This window comes from Lithobates pipiens, unplaced genomic scaffold (assembly GCF_037356315.1).
Source record: "Lithobates pipiens isolate NorthernLeopardFrog02 unplaced genomic scaffold, aLitPip1_a1.2 Scaffold_19, whole genome shotgun sequence".
In the NCBI taxonomy this organism is placed as follows: domain Eukaryota; kingdom Metazoa; phylum Chordata; class Amphibia; order Anura; family Ranidae; genus Lithobates; species Lithobates pipiens.
Genome location: NW_027507764.1, coordinates 133,175,716 through 133,191,680, shown reverse-complemented (window position 1 = coordinate 133,191,680; position 15,965 = coordinate 133,175,716). Strand labels below are relative to the sequence as shown.

The following is a 15,965-nucleotide window of genomic DNA, read 5'->3' as shown; positions in this document are numbered from 1 at the left end:
TAAAGTAAGGCAATGCTAGAAACCCTTCTCAGTTTTTTATTGCTGCGTGTCCTTGTTGCAGATTGTCCGGTAAAATTGGTGTCACGGGAACAGGATTTGAGGAAAGTCTCCCTGAAAGCATCTCAGAAAGCAGTTAAAGTTCACAAGGGATTCCCATCCCCATCCACTCTGTTCAACATGACACACAAAAAAAAGAAAAATATTTTGCCTTGAGTTTACCGTAAATGGCTAACCATTCAAACCACAAAACAATTCATCCAGCTTTGGGCTGATGTCAGTAGATTTGAGCCAGTGATAATATCTGAATTCTCAGCTCTGCCCACCCACCATAGCAGTTATAAAGTTGTCTCACTGTAGGGAAGTAAATAAAAAAATAAAAAAATTATCAATATATGGTGCTGCACTTCAAGTAACAGAAAACAAATAAAGTGCTCAGCGATTCATATAAAGTGCTAAGTGTATAAGATAGTGGACTAAAATAAATGATTCAAATTCATACACTAAAAACACAGTAAAATACAGAATCTTAAGTCCTAAATAATCAGAGAGATATGTGATGAACTTCCCATGTGCAATAGGTGCAAATAGTCCAATATAGGATAGCATCCAGACCCACTCTAGCCTGAATGGGATAAAGTGCTAGTAACACAAAGTTCAAAGTAAGCATATATCTTCAAAACAAGTGCTGGTGATTACAGTGTGAATTGCTGGATTCCAATTGGCATTCTGTGTTGTGATGATGTGAATAAGTGATCTTTTTCTTTAGTGCGGTTACACCTAAGGGTGCAATGACTCCTTACCTTACCGCTGTAAGGTTACAGCATAAAGAACAAGGGGTAATCCGGTTTTCTGGGATCCTGCAGTAGGTCTATATTGCACCTATTGCACATGGGAAGTTCATCACATATCGCTCTGATTATTTAGCACTTTAGATTCTGTATTTTACTGTGTTTTTAGTGTATGAATTTGAATAATTTTTTGGAGTCCACTATCTTATACGTTTAGCACTTTATATGAATCACTGAGCACTTTATTTGTTTTCTATTACTTGGAGCACAGCACCATATATAGATTTTTTTTTAAATTATATTTCCTGCTGGGTAGTGTTTGACCCAATCAGTGCTTTCCGCAACCAAGCACCATACTCATTTATTAAAACGTTTAGGCAGTGTAAGAATATTCATTTCATCAAGAATTTTTTTTTTTAGGTTATAGAGATGGCAGGTAGGCCTAAATTTGTGTTATATTGTAACACAAATAGTGTTGTAACCTGTAAGATACATGATCTGGCAAAGTACATTTGAATTTTTTCTGGTTTACACTACCGCATGCATTACTTTTTTTCCATCGTAGCACAAGGCGGTCCATCACCTCGCACAGTGGCCAACAGAACTTAATGAGATGTGAGGTAAAAAAAAAAAAAAAGGAGGGTACGTACCGCAATCCTACCAAACACAAGTGGCTGCATTCTAATGCAGCCACTGGTGTGAACAAGCCCTTAGAAGAGATTTGAATAAAGCTATCCCTCTGTGCATAATCAACCCTAATCATCCAAAATGAAGACATTTACATAGTTCTGCATATTTCCAGAATACCGTGCTGTATAACATTCCAGGCGCAATTCTTCAGGTGAAATATCTGCAAATCCTGTAACATACAAAACATAAAAAAAAAGAGTAAACATACAAGATGAACAAACAATAAAAAACCCTAATATACACAACACTTCATAAACATATATTTAAATTCAGTATTTTATATTGGTGTTTTTCTTCCATCATTACATCTTAAACATTTCACATTCATATTAACCAGTTACAGTTATCATACACATAAACATATTTAAATACAAACTGAAAAACTAGAGAGTCCTTTCAGTGAGCCCATGTGATTCTGGTTTTACATTGTTACAAAGGGGTCAACTTCCCTAACATGGGACTATGACGCAACTTCTTGAGCCTATTCCCACCCACCATTCTGCTGTCCAATTAAAGAAGCCTTACTGAATACTGAGGGCTTGCGCACGGTTATACTGTTCTTACATGTGATGTTGCTGGCCGCATTAACGTCTGTATGAGCTGAGATGTGTATGCGCCACTGCCACATGAATGTGGAGGAAAAAGGGAAGACTTTTAAGGCCCCCCTCTACCTTATGGGGCAGCGGCGGCAATTTAAATCAATTTAAGAGGTTTTATAGTAGGAGGTTTTTTATTGGTCAGTTTGGGTCATGTGACAGAGGAAGGTTCTGGAAGGTCAGAGGGTCATGTCAGGATTTGTCACTTAAGGTCAAGTGACCTTTGGAACATTCTGGAAGCCAGTATGGGGCCTTCATAAAGGGCCAGTTGACAGGATTCTGGGCCAGTCCCCTGAGAGATGTCGCAAGGAGATATGGGCAGAAGAGCTATAGTACGGCCGGCACTGAAGAACTCTCTGACGGCATGAAGACTCTCATGTGTCAGTTGTTTGAACGAGCAGAATTGGCGGGAGGAGAGGTTTGGATTAGCCTTTGTCTCGTCTTACCTATGGGTCAAGATGCAGCGGGAGCCATCGGAATCCAGAGCGGAGAATTAGAGGAGGCGTCCGGGAGTGGAAGTGACATGAGTCCACTGCCGAGGCTGAGAAAGGAAGAAGAGGATTTCCCAGCTACGCCCGCACCTGTCATCAGAACCAGAGAGAGATCGGCATCAGCATTGGGCAGTCGGCGTGCATGCGCAGAAGCATCGGAGGGATGGAAACGTGGGCGGAGCCTGCAGATGACATCACCAGGTGTTGTATCAACAAGGAATACCTGGTAGCCAGCCGGGGCATGGGCTATCAGGTTTCATCCAGCAAGCCGGAAAGTGAAATTCTGCAGCAAGCTGGCGATGAGCAAGCCGGCAAGTCCATCCAGGTGCGGTGTGCTTCCCCTATGCCTTCTGCTGTGGATTTTAGCAGCAATAATGTTGGTGAATGTAACACGCTAACAAAACTGTCTGATTTATCTTATTCCCTTTAACAGCTTATTCAGATAATTCGTGAGCAATCTAATGCCGCGTACACACGGTTGGAATTTCGGCCAGCAATTTTGCTGGCTGACTTTTCCGACAGCAAAAGATTGAGAGCAGGTTCTCAATTTTTCAGATGGAAAAAGTTTCTATCGGAAATTCCAATCGCGTGTATGCAATTCCGACACGCAAAAACTCATGCATGCTCAGATTCAACTACGAGATGGAAGCTATTGGCTACTGGGTATTGAACTTCCTTTTTCTAGTCCCGTCGTACGTGTTTTATGTCACTGCATTCTTGATGGTTGGGAATTTGGTGTGATCGTGTGTATGCAAGACGGCTTAAGCGAAAACCCATCGGAATTCCGTCAGGAAAACCATCAGAGCTTTTTCCAACCAAAATTATAATCGTGTGTACGCGGCATAAAATGTCAATCAGGTTTACCTGGAAATCAGGATAATGTTGCAGAAAGAGTCTGGGCATCAGTTTTGACTGATACTCAATTATTGTCACAGAGTCCTACGGTAGCTCCACAGCATTCAGAGTGTATATCTCACAAGAATGTTCAGGATAAAAGTATCAAGGAATGTATGCCGTGTGTCCTCTCTCCTCTTGGTTTTCCTCTGCTTCTTTGAAGGAAAAAAATTTGAAAGGGGAATATATAGATTTAAATACGGCACTGCTTCCTTCTACGGAATTTTCTCACAGATATGGCAAAAGAGATGATAAAGCTGAGGCTGACAAGCATAAGTCTGCTTTAAAATCAGAATTATGTCAACATATTGATATAATCCTTGAGGCTTACAGGAGTTTTAGTGGTTTCTCTTGGTTCGCCTATAATGAGGCTTTCTGACAGAAATTAGCAGTTCAATCTTCACTTCAATGGGGTTCAAAAGATGTCAGCCTTTGGCTGAATTTATTTTTACCTGAAAAGCAGCCATCTTGTTTTAGACCAATAAACAGAGACGTGGCATAATTTGATCCAATGTTTGGTGTCTTGTTTTCTCTATTATTTAATATGCATGTTTGAAGGTCTGACTGACGCCTGTGGTCCCATGTGGAGGAAAGGGGGAAGCCTTTTTAGGCCCCATTTACTGTACGGGGCAGCGGCAATTTAAATCAACCTAAGGAAAATTATAGTAGGAGGTTTTTTTATTGGCCAGTTTGGGTCATGTGACAGAGGAAGGTTCTGGATGATTAGAGGGTCAAGTCAGGATTGGTTACTTAAGATCAAGTGACTTCTGGAACATTTTGGAAGCCAGTGTGGGGCTAATATAAAGGGCCAGCTGACATGATTCTGGACCAGTCGCCAGAGAGAAGACATCACAAGGAGCTCCTCTCCCTACACACCGCCCATCCCAAACCCCACATCCCCCCCCCCCCCCCGTCGCAGCCGATTTATGTGGTGGATTCTTTTAGATTATTTTAAGGGGAAATGTAAGGAAATGTTAAACTGAAGGGTGAGTCAGCTCGAGACTCAGTGGCTGAGCTGAGAGTTGTTTAAATGATCAGTATGTTTTGATGGATTTAATTGATCGAATAAAATGTATGTTATTAATTGAATATCTTGTTTTAAACCAATAAACTGGGCCATGGCCTAATTTGATCCAATGTTTGGTGTCTTGTTTTCTTTATTATTTAATATGCATGTCTGAAGGTCTGACTGACGCCTGTGGTCCCATGACTTATTAAGGGCCAAAATACAAACAAAAAAACGTTTAATCAGAAAGCAGTGCCTGCTATTACACAATGCTTACATGTTGGCCCTGAATGAGTGATTCATGCAGCAGCGATGCATGTGAAGAATCACCTTGGCCTTCAGTCATTCTGAATGACTGATGGTTGAGGCCATTTGATAAAAGCACTGCCGCATAAACGACTTGTTCAAGGCCGACCTGTAAACAATGCCTGCTGACTACACACTACTGTTTACATGTCAGCCCTGCGCAGTGGCAGCAACACAGCGTTTGTTACGTTACAGACATGTAAACATTAGAAAAAACATTTACATGCATACGACATAAAATATGGTCCAAACGCAGGACTGTGCTGTGTAGTGATGGACGAACTTCCGACGGGACGTTTCGCGAAAGCGAAATGCGAACGGACCCAAACGTTCGCGAAACCGAACGTTCGCCGCGGGCCCCATTGACTTCAATGGGAGGCGAACTTTGCAAACCTTCATGTCGAATTTGCGGCCACGTGGTAATTATTAGGGGGTAAAACGTAGTCCCACCATCTGGACAATGACATAATACATGTATGAGGTGAATTTGGGATCGATAACTACAAGCATTTTTATTTTATTTGGGAAATTGTTCTAACAATTCAGGACTATGGAGCTAATGAAGGCAATGGAGGAGAGGGAAGGTCAGGGACCAGGGTAGGCAAAGAAGAGGGTGCAGGAGATGATCACCAGCAGCGTGACATACCGGAATGACACATGCACCGTGATAGAGGCATCTGACAGCAGCACCGTAATACAGAGCACTGACAGCAGCACCGTGACATACAGCGCTGACAGCAGCACCGTGACATACAGCGCTGACAGCAGCACCGTGACATACAGCGCTGACAGCAGCACCGTGACATACAGCGCTGACAGCAGCACCGTGACATACAGCACTGACAGCAGCACCGTAAGCAGCCCCAGGAGGAAGTCAGCACAGCACAGGGATGGTGTGATCCCCTCATAATAAGAACCCCCAGGAGGAAGTCAGCACAGCACAGGGATAGTGTGATCCCTTCATAATAAGAACCCCCAGGAGGAAGTCAGCACAGCACAGGGATATCATAAGCAGCCCCAGTAGAAATATGACACCGCTCAACCTCTTCAAAGAGGAGGGTAGGGGCATATAGTACGGTGTGCTTTTTTGGGTCAAGGAAGTGAGCAGACTGTACGTCAGTCCCTATACCGCTGAAGGACTGCTGCAGTATAGGGCAGCGGTCAGCAGTGGTGCACGTCAACCCTATCTATTGTGGACCGATAGCGGTCCTTACAGAACAGCAGACTGTACCGCACTCAAGCCTATGTACCGTAGCACCCTATACCAAGTTACCAGTCCTTATAAGAACTTTTGTGGACCAAGCAGGTTGTGTATTAGTGTTTAGCAGACTGTACGTCAGTCCCTATACCGCTGAAGGACTGCTGCAGTATAGGGCAGCGGTCAGCAGTGGTGCACGTCAACCCTATCTATTGTGGACCGATAGCGGTCCTTACAGAACAGCAGACTGTACCGCACTCAAGCCTATGTACCGTAGCACCCTATACCAAGTTACCAGTCCTTATAAGAACTTTTGTGGACCAAGCAGGTTGTGTGTTAGTGTTTAGCAGACTGTACGTCAGTCCCTATACCGCTGAAGGACTGCTGCAGTATAGGGCAGCGGTCAGCAGTGGTGCACGTCAACCCTATCTATTGTGGACCGATAGCGGTCCTTACAGAACAGCAGACTGTACCGCACTCAAGCCTATGTACCGTAGCACCCTATACCAAGTTACCAGTCCTTATAAGAACTTTTGTGGAACAAGCAGGTTGTGTGTTAGTGATTAGCAGACTGTACGTCAGTCCCTATACCGCTGAAGGACTGCTGCAGTATAGGGCAGCGGTCAGCAGTGGTGCACGTCAACCCTATCTATTGTGGACCGATAGCGGTCCTTACAGAACAGCAGACTGTACCGCACTCAAGCCTATGTACCGTAGCACCCTATACCAAGTTACCAGTCCTTATAAGAACTTTTGTGGAACAAGTGAGTTGTGAATGTTTAGCAGACTGCAGCAGAAGGGCAGCAGTCAAGTATAATATCCTTTCTATATTTGGAAGAAAGAATATTATACATGTACAAGCCTATTACTGTACCACTGATACCAGTCCTGAAAAGAACCTTTGTGGAACTAATAATAACAGCAAGTCTTTAAAATTACCCTCACTGCCTGACAACACTGCTTCCTTCCTGTCCCTATACAAATTGGCAAAAAAAGAGAACGATTAGTGGTTACTGGAACAGCTCTTTTGTGGACCTTGATAGTAACAGCTAATGATGATGATGATGATGATGATGATGAAAGACTAATCTGGCTGTCCCTGTAGCATACACCGTCCTTTCCCTTTCTCTAAACTAACAAAAGACACTCAGGCTGCTGCAAGAATCAGCAGCACAGCAAACCTATCAACACCTAACACCTATACCAGTCCTGAAAAGAACTTTTGTGTACCAAATAGCTAGTGGTTTATCTCTCCCTACTCCACACAGGAACCTGTCCCTATCGTAACAGAAGAAAGAATGTAAAATGGCCACCGGATCGGGTGTATTTATAGGTTAGGGGGAATGTCCAAGTGTCCATGTGCTGTCATGTCTCAATTGGCTGTCCTGTATCACATGATAAACGTGTCACCAAAGGTTAAAGTTCTTGTATACATTAAACACGTAAGTCCGCCGCGGCGAACGACGGAAAAAGGCGTTCGAACGTGCGGACCGCGAATGTCGGAAATTCGCCGCGAAACGACCGCCGGGCGAAACGTTCGTCCATCACTAGTGCTGTGAACCCTGGTGTCTTTCGCTTAGAGATAAATGCTGCGGACCAAAATGGAGTAGTGTAAATGGGCCCATACCATACTGCAGCCTGCAGATCTGCATAAATTACAGATCTGATTGCAGCAAATTGTACGCCTGTGTGCAGAAGCCCTTAGAGGGCCCAATGGAAGAGGCTATCTGCAATTTAAAATAGTAATGACATTTTATATATCAGTTTAAGCATACTGTGAACAGTTCTTCTGGAAAGGGACTACATAGGAGCTCAAAATTAAATTGGCTGATTTAATCAATAGCAAATAATCAGTTTCTTCCATCATGAAAAAATAAAACTCAAGCATTATATAGTAAAGGAATACCTGTTGCATTGCTTGCATCCTTGCTAATGCAATAAACTGAGAAAATCCATTGCCCAGAAGATTCCCAGGCATCAAAGTCACGTTTTATATCCTCACTGCGTAAAGAAAAAAGGCCAGAGTGATTTATTAGTTACCTATTATTAATCCAATCCTCCCTTGAACCTTGACAGTTAAGACACATGGTGTCACTACTACATGATTTAGATCTTTATGCCATCACTAAAAATGTCCACACAAGGATTTTACACACATGTCCATCACAGCACATGCTTTTGGGCCAATCTAACGTGGATACATCATATATCTCAAACAGACCTATACCATAGTTGTCAGTTTACATTTATGCTATTAGGTGTTTAAAGGCAACCTTCATCACATGGTCTCTGGCTACTATATGAATTCTGCATGTTTAACTGTTTCCTGTCCGCGTCATTGTAAAATGATGGGCGGAAACCCTATTGTTCTGAGAGGATGTCCTGAGAACAGGTCGCGCTCTGTCATGATCTGTCACCCGTTGTGTCTACCGGACATTGGCCCAGCCCACTACCAGTATCAATCACAGCCTCTATCCCACCCTCTATCCAGACTTGCCGCACCTCCCATCTTGTGCCCTTTCTTGAGGATGATAGCAGCAGCAGTGGACAGGCGACGGGGAGAGGACACTCGGGCATCTATCTGGTGAGGCTGCAGTCTGGAACGGACTGTTACTGGATCCAGACCATGGTCCACCATTTAGTGATGCCTGTGGTAAACCACTACAGTACAGGTCACCCTACTGTAGTCATCAGCAAAAAAAATACAGGAATACCACAAAAACAAAAATAAATGATAAAGTCACTCACAAGATGCTTCCATCCTTGTCTGATTGTGTGTCTCTGGAATGATCCTGGGAGGGCAGAGTACAAAACTGATTTTGAGTAGAGAAGGATCCTGCAGAGGAGCCGGAGTCAGAATGCGGCGCATATGATGTCTGGCTGTTATACATGGGCCAAGCCGTAGACTTGGAAGAATTAGAAGGCTGTACATATCTCTGGATGGATGATGTCCATGTTCCAGAACCAGCTTTAAAAAAAAAAAAGAGAAAATATAATGTATTTAACCTGTGCCCAAAACTAGGATTTGTGTGCAAAGTATGCACGGAGTTCCTCCATAGCCATACAGAATTACAAAACCATATGCAAGCACAGCCTTGGGTTGCCAACTCCCTAGTACAGGTAGTTTTTGGAGCCCAAAACAAAGGAGACCTTCACAGAAACACAAAAAGCACCCGCTAAAGCTGGAAACACTATACAACTTTTGTTGCTCGATTTCCTTTAGTTTTACCAAAACCATGTAGTGCAAGGACCTGCCTGATTGCATACAAATTGTATCTGTTAAGGTCTGATCTCATGTTTTTTTGGTAAATCTAAAGGAAAAAATCTAAAGAAAATTGTATAGTGTGTATCCATCTTAACCCTGATAGTATGCCTGCTGCCTTCTTGCAAGACTTAAAACGTGGGCATATATATAATAGAAAAAAATACACAAGAGAGTTCCTCAGCACACTCTGTGTGGACATAGAACAACAGTCCACACTGTGTGGTTGTGGGTATATGATACAAATCACTAGAAATATACAGGTGACCAGATAAAATGTAGTTAGTGGGAAAAATAGGATTTTTAAAACAGCTTACCTGTAAAATCCTTTTCTTTGAAGTACATCATGGGACACAGAGCCATAGTAGTTACTATGCGGTTATAGGCCACCTTCAGGTGATGGCCACTGGCACATCCTAACGCCCTGTACACATGGTCGGACTTTCCGACGGAAAATGTGTGATCGGATCTTGTTGTCGGAAAATCAGATTGTGTGTGGGTTCCATTGAACTTTTTCCGTCAGAATTTCCAACTCAAAGTTTGAGAGCAGAATCTAAAATTTTCCGACAACAAAATCCGATCGTTTAAATTCCAATCGTGTGTAGACAATTCCGATGGACAAAGTGCCAAGCATGCTCAAAATAAATTACGAGACAAAAGCTATTGGCTACTGCCCTCTTTATAGTCCCGTCATATGTGTTGTACGTCATTGCGTTCTGAACAATTGGATTTTCCGACAACTTTGTGTGACCGTGTGTATGCATGACAAGTTTGGGCCAAAATCCGTCGGAAAAAATCCGACAGATTTTATCGTCGGAATGTCCGACCGTGTGTACAGGGCATAAGACAAGAAGGCCACTCCCTATATAACCCCCTCCCACTACTGGGAGTACGTCAGTTTTGTAGCAAAGCAATATACGCGTATACTAAAAAGAAGGGAGGGACCTCTGTGTCCCGTGATATACTTCAAAGAAAATGATTTTACAGGTAAACTGTTTTAAAAATCCTACTTTCTTATCGTACATCACAGGACACAGAGCCATAGTAGTTACTATGTGGCATGTCCCATAGCAATGGCAACTGAAGGGAGGGAGACACAACAAAAGTAGGGCATTAAGAGACTAGATGACTTATACTGCAGCCTGCAGTACACTGAGCCCAAAGGCGATATCCTCATGATCTATTTGATAGAATCTGATAAATGTATGGACTGAAGACCAAGTTGCGGCCTTGCAGATTTAAGCCATGGAGGCTTGGTGATGCACTGCCCAGGAAGGACTAACAGCCCTGGTGGAGTGTGCTTTAATATGAAAAGGTGGAATTTTCCTCTTTAAACCATGAGCTTGAACAATCACTTGACAAATTCATTTAGAAATAGTAGATTTCGACGCTGCCTGACCTCTCTTAGGACATTCTGGCAACACAAACAAAACATCTGTTTTTACCAAGGGTTCAGGGGTGACCTAACCAGAGGATTAATCCGCGTTACCCCCTGAATAAAGCTACGAACAAGATAGTGTGAAGCAAGTGGTAGTTGAAAAAACACAAATAAGGCCGACACCTGGCCTTTGATTGTACTCAAGGCCAGCTTCATTCTAATCCCATCTGTAGAATTTCAAGGATCCTACCTGTGACATATTTCCTGGGGTGCCAACCCCTGCATTCACACCAGGAGACATATGCCTTCCAGACACTATAGTATATAACACTGGAGGCCGGTGTCCGAGTATTAACCAAAGTAGAAACTACTGAAGCTGACAGCCCGCGGTCTTTCAGAATCTGGGTCTCAATAGCCAAACCGTTAAATTTAGCATTTGTAAGGTAGGATGGAATAACGGACCTTGCAAGAGAAGGTCTGGCCGTGGTGGTAGGGTCCATGGGTCACCTACTGGCATCTATACAATCTCTGCATACGAAGATCTCCTGGGCCACAAGAATCACCTCCCTCTCCTCCTGCTTGATCCTGCAAAGAAGTCGCGGTAGCAGCAGAATAGGAAGAAACGCATAGATCAGAGAAAATTGATCCCACAGAAAAACCAAGGCATCTGTTCCGCATGCCAACAGATCCTTTGTCCTTGACACAAAGTTGTTGATCTTTTTGTTGAACCTGGATGCAAACAGATCCACGTCCAGAATTCCCCATCTTTGACATATCGACAGAAAGATATCGAGGTGAAGAGACCATTCTCCCGGGAACAACTGTTGGCCAATTCTCTATTCCTGGAATGAAGACTGCCGATAGGCAAGGAATGTTGTCTTCTGCCCAAGATAAGATATGATTCACCTCTCTCTGGGCCACACAACTTCTTGTGACCCCTTGGTGATTGATATAGGCCACTGTTGTGGCATTGTCGGATCAGATCCTGACAGGACAATTCCGTAACCTGAGCGTCCAGGCCTTCATTCTCTAGAATATTGATGGGCAGGGTCATTTCTGTTTTGGACCGCTTTCCTTGGACAGACGCTTCTTTCTTGTGCCTAGTATGGCCAATTTATTTATGGCCAAATGGGAGGAGGATGTCGTCTATTCCAACAGGAGATCGGAATTCATCTTCTGGGGTAGGTACATAGATGGCATCCTCCTCCTGTGGGATGGTGACATGACGTCACTTACCACTTTTATGCGCCAACTTAATGATAATTCATTGGGCATTGTACTACAGTTTGAGAGTAGCACCAATAAAATAAATTTCTTGGATTTAAGCATACAAGTTAAGGATGGTGCATTTAATATGACCACTTTCTTTAAAAGCACTGACAGGAATGGTTACATTGGACAAGGGAGTTGTCATCACCCTTTGTGGCTGAAATCAGTACCCAAGAGCCAATTTCTCAGTTTACAAAGGAATTGTACTCTTAACCACTTCCCGACCGCCGCACGACGATGTACGTCGACAGAATGGCACGGGCAGGCATAAGGGCGTACATGTACGTCCCTGCCTTCCCGCGGGTCGGGGGCCCGATCGGGCCCCCGCCCGGTGCCTGCGGCGGTCGGTATTCGTTCGGGAGCGATCCCGGACGAGGGGGCGGCCATTCATTCATGGCCACCCCCTCGCGATCGCTCCCGACGAATAGAAATCCTTCGTGACATCACTTCCTCTCCTGTAATGTAAACACAGGAGAGGAAGTGATGTATTCTCTCCTCCGTGTTGGTATTTTTCGTTCCGACACCGAGGAGAGAGGATCGGTGAGTTGCACCAACACTTCACTACACAGTAGAACATGCCAGGCACACTCACACCCCCCCGATCACCCCCCCCAATTACCCCTGCCCCCCAGTCACAGTGACACCAATGTCATTTTTTTTTTGCATTGGTGTCATTTGTGACTGTAATAACTGTTAGGGCAGTTAGGGTTAGCCCCCTTTAGTTCTAATGTACCCCCCTAACCCCCCCAATAAAGGTTTAACCCCGTGATCACCCCCCGTCGCCAGTGTCACTAAGGCTGGGTTCACATTGCAGCGGTTTATGAGAACGATTGTGATTCGCACCGCACTGCAGTGCAAATCACATCCGATCTCTGTGCGATTCCAGTTCAGCCATACAGATAGTATGGCTGAATTCACATCGCACCCGCCGCACCCGCCGCAAATTCGCACGGGACCCTTTTTTTGGCCCGCAGCAGAATCGGATCGCATGGGTGTTCACACCATGCGATCCGAGTTTGCAGATCGCACTGCGATATGCAAACTGATCTGGGGGTGTCATTAACATTTCACTGACACTCCCAGCAGTTCGCATAGGGCAGTGTGAACTGCCGCCAGGAGGCATGCGATGCGGGAACCCGCTGCGGATTCGTGGCGTTCCCGCATCGCTCCAGTGTGAACCCAGCCTAATAAGCGATCATTTTTCTGATCGCTGTATTAGTGTCACAGGTGACGCTAGTTAGGCAGGTAGGTATTTAGGTTCGCCGCAGCTTTTTATAGCGCCAGGGACCCCCATATACTACCGCATAAAGCCCCCTGATTGCCCCCTAGTTAACCCTTTCACCAGTGATCACCATATAACTGTTACAGGTGACGCTGGTTGGTTCGTTATTTTTTTATAGTTTCAGGGCACCCGCCATTTATTACCTAATAAAGGTTTAACCCCCTGATCACCCGGCGGGTGTCATTTGTGACTGTAATAACTGTTAGGGCAGTTAGGGTTAGCCCCCTTTAGTTCTAAGGTACCCCCCTAACCCCCCCAATAAAGGTTTAACCCCGTGATCACCCCCCGTCGCCAGTGTCACTAAGGCTGGGTTCACATTGTAGCGGTTTATGAGAACGGATGTGATTCGCACCGCACTGCAGTGCAAATCACATCCGATCTCTGTGCGATTTGAGTTCAGCCATACAGATAGTATGGCTGAATTCGCGTCGCACCCGCCACACCCGCCGCAAACTCACACGGGACCCTTTTTTTGGTCCACAGCAGAATCGGATCGCATGGGTGTTCACACCATGCGATCCAAGTTTGCAGATCGCACTGCGATATGCGAACTGATCTGGGGGTGTCATTAACATTTCACTGACACTCCCAGCAGTTCGCATAGGGCAGTGTGAACTGCCGCCGGGAGGCATGCGATGCGGGAACCTGCCGCGGATTCGTGGTGTTCCCGCATCGCTCCAGTGTGAACCCAGCCTAATAAGCGATCGTTTTTCTGATCGCTGTATTAGTGTCACAGGTGACGCTAGTTAGGCAGGTAGGTATTTAGGTTCGCCGCAGCTTTTTATAGCGCCAGGGACCCCCATATACTACCGCATAAAGCCCCCTGATTGCCCCCTAGTTAACCCTTTCACCAGTGATCACCATATAACTGTTACAGGTGACGCTGGTTGGTTCGTTATTTTTTTATAGTTTCAGGGCACCCGCCATTTATTACCTAATAAAGGTTTAACCCCCTGATCACCCGGCGGGTGTCATTTGTGACTGTAATAACTGTTAGGGCAGTTTGGGTTAGCCCCCTTTAGTTCTAAGGTACCCCCCTAACCCCCCCAATAAAGGTTTAACCCCGTGATCACCCCCCGTCGCCAGTGTCACTAAGGCTGGGTTCACATTGTAGCGGTTTATGAGAACGGATGTGATTCGCACCGCACTGCAGTGCAAATCACATCCGATCTCTGTGCGATTTGAGTTCAGCCATACAGATAGTATGGCTGAATTCGCGTCGCACCCGCCACACCCGCCGCAAACTCACACGGGACCCTTTTTTTGGTCCACAGCAGAATCGGATCGCATGGGTGTTCACACCATGCGATCCAAGTTTGCAGATCGCACTGCGATATGCGAACTGATCTGGGGGTGTCATTAACATTTCACTGACACTCCCAGCAGTTCGCATAGGGCAGTGTGAACTGCCGCCGGGAGGCATGCGATGCGGGAACCTGCCGCGGATTCGTGGTGTTCCCGCATCGCTCCAGTGTGAACCCAGCCTAATAAGCGATCGTTTTTCTGATCGCTGTATTAGTGTCACAGGTGACGCTAGTTAGGCAGGTAGGTATTTAGGTTCGCCGCAGCTTTTTATAGCGCCAGGGACCCCCATATACTACCGCATAAAGCCCCCTGATTGCCCCCTAGTTAACCCTTTCACCAGTGATCACCATATAACTGTTACAGGTGACGCTGGTTGGTTAGTTATTTTTTTATAGTTTCAGGGCACCCGCCATTTATTACCTAGTCTCACTAGTGTACCCCTAAATTTGGGGGTGTCTACTTTCCAAATTGGGGTCATTTGGGGGGGGGTTTGTGCTATCTTGGCATTTTATGGCCTTCAAAACTGTAACGCCCTTAGAAAGCCTGAAGGCGGTGCTTGGTTTTCGGGGCCCCGTACGCGGCTAGGCTCCCAAAAAGTCCCACATATGTGGTATCCCCGTACTCAGGAGAAGCAGCAGAATATATTTTGGGGTGTCATTTCACATATGCCCATGGCATGCGTGAGCAATATATCATTTAGTGACAACTTTGTGAAAAAAAAAAAAAAAAAAGTTTGTAATTTTCCCGCAACTTGTGGCAAAATATAAAATATTCCATGGACTCAACATGCCTCTCAGCAAATAGCTTGGGGTGTCTACTTTCTAAAATGGGGTCATTTGTGGGGGTTTTGTGCCATCTTGGCATTTTATGGCCTTCAAAACTGTAATAGGTAGTGAGAAGTGAACTCAAAAATTTACGCCCTTAGAAAGCCTGAAGGCGGTGCTTGGTTTTCGGGGCCCCGTACGCGGCTAGGCTCCCAAAAAGTCCCACATATGTCGTATCCCCGTACTCAGGAGAAGCAGCAGAATTTATTTTGGGGTGTCATTTCACATATGCCCATGGCATGCGTGAGCAATATATCATTTAGTGACAACTTTGTGAAAAAAAAAAAAAAAAGTTTGTAATTTTCCCGCAACTTGTGGCAAAATATAAAATATTCCATGGACTCAACATGCCTCTCAGCAAATAGCTTGGGGTGTCTACTTTCTAAAATGGGGTCATTTGTGGGGGTTTTGTGCCATCTTGGCATTTTATGGCCTTCAAAACTGTAATAGGTAGTGAGAAGTGAACTCAAAAATTTACGCCCTTAGAAAGCCTGAAGGCGGTGCTTGGTTTTCGGGGCCCCGTAAAAGTCCCACATATGTGGTATCCCCGTACTCAGGAGAAGCAGCAGAATTTATTTTGGGGTGTCATTTCACATATACCCATAGCATGTGTGAGCAATATATCATTTAGTGACAACTTTGTGTAAAAAAAAAAAAAATTTTTTTTTTTGTCATT

General features: G+C 44.8%; 1 pseudogene; it reads right to left on the bottom strand.

The window, feature by feature from the left end:
- Positions 1-15,965, bottom strand: part of LOC143998029 (uncharacterized) — a 78,114-nt pseudogene that overhangs the window by 38,321 nt on the left and 23,828 nt on the right.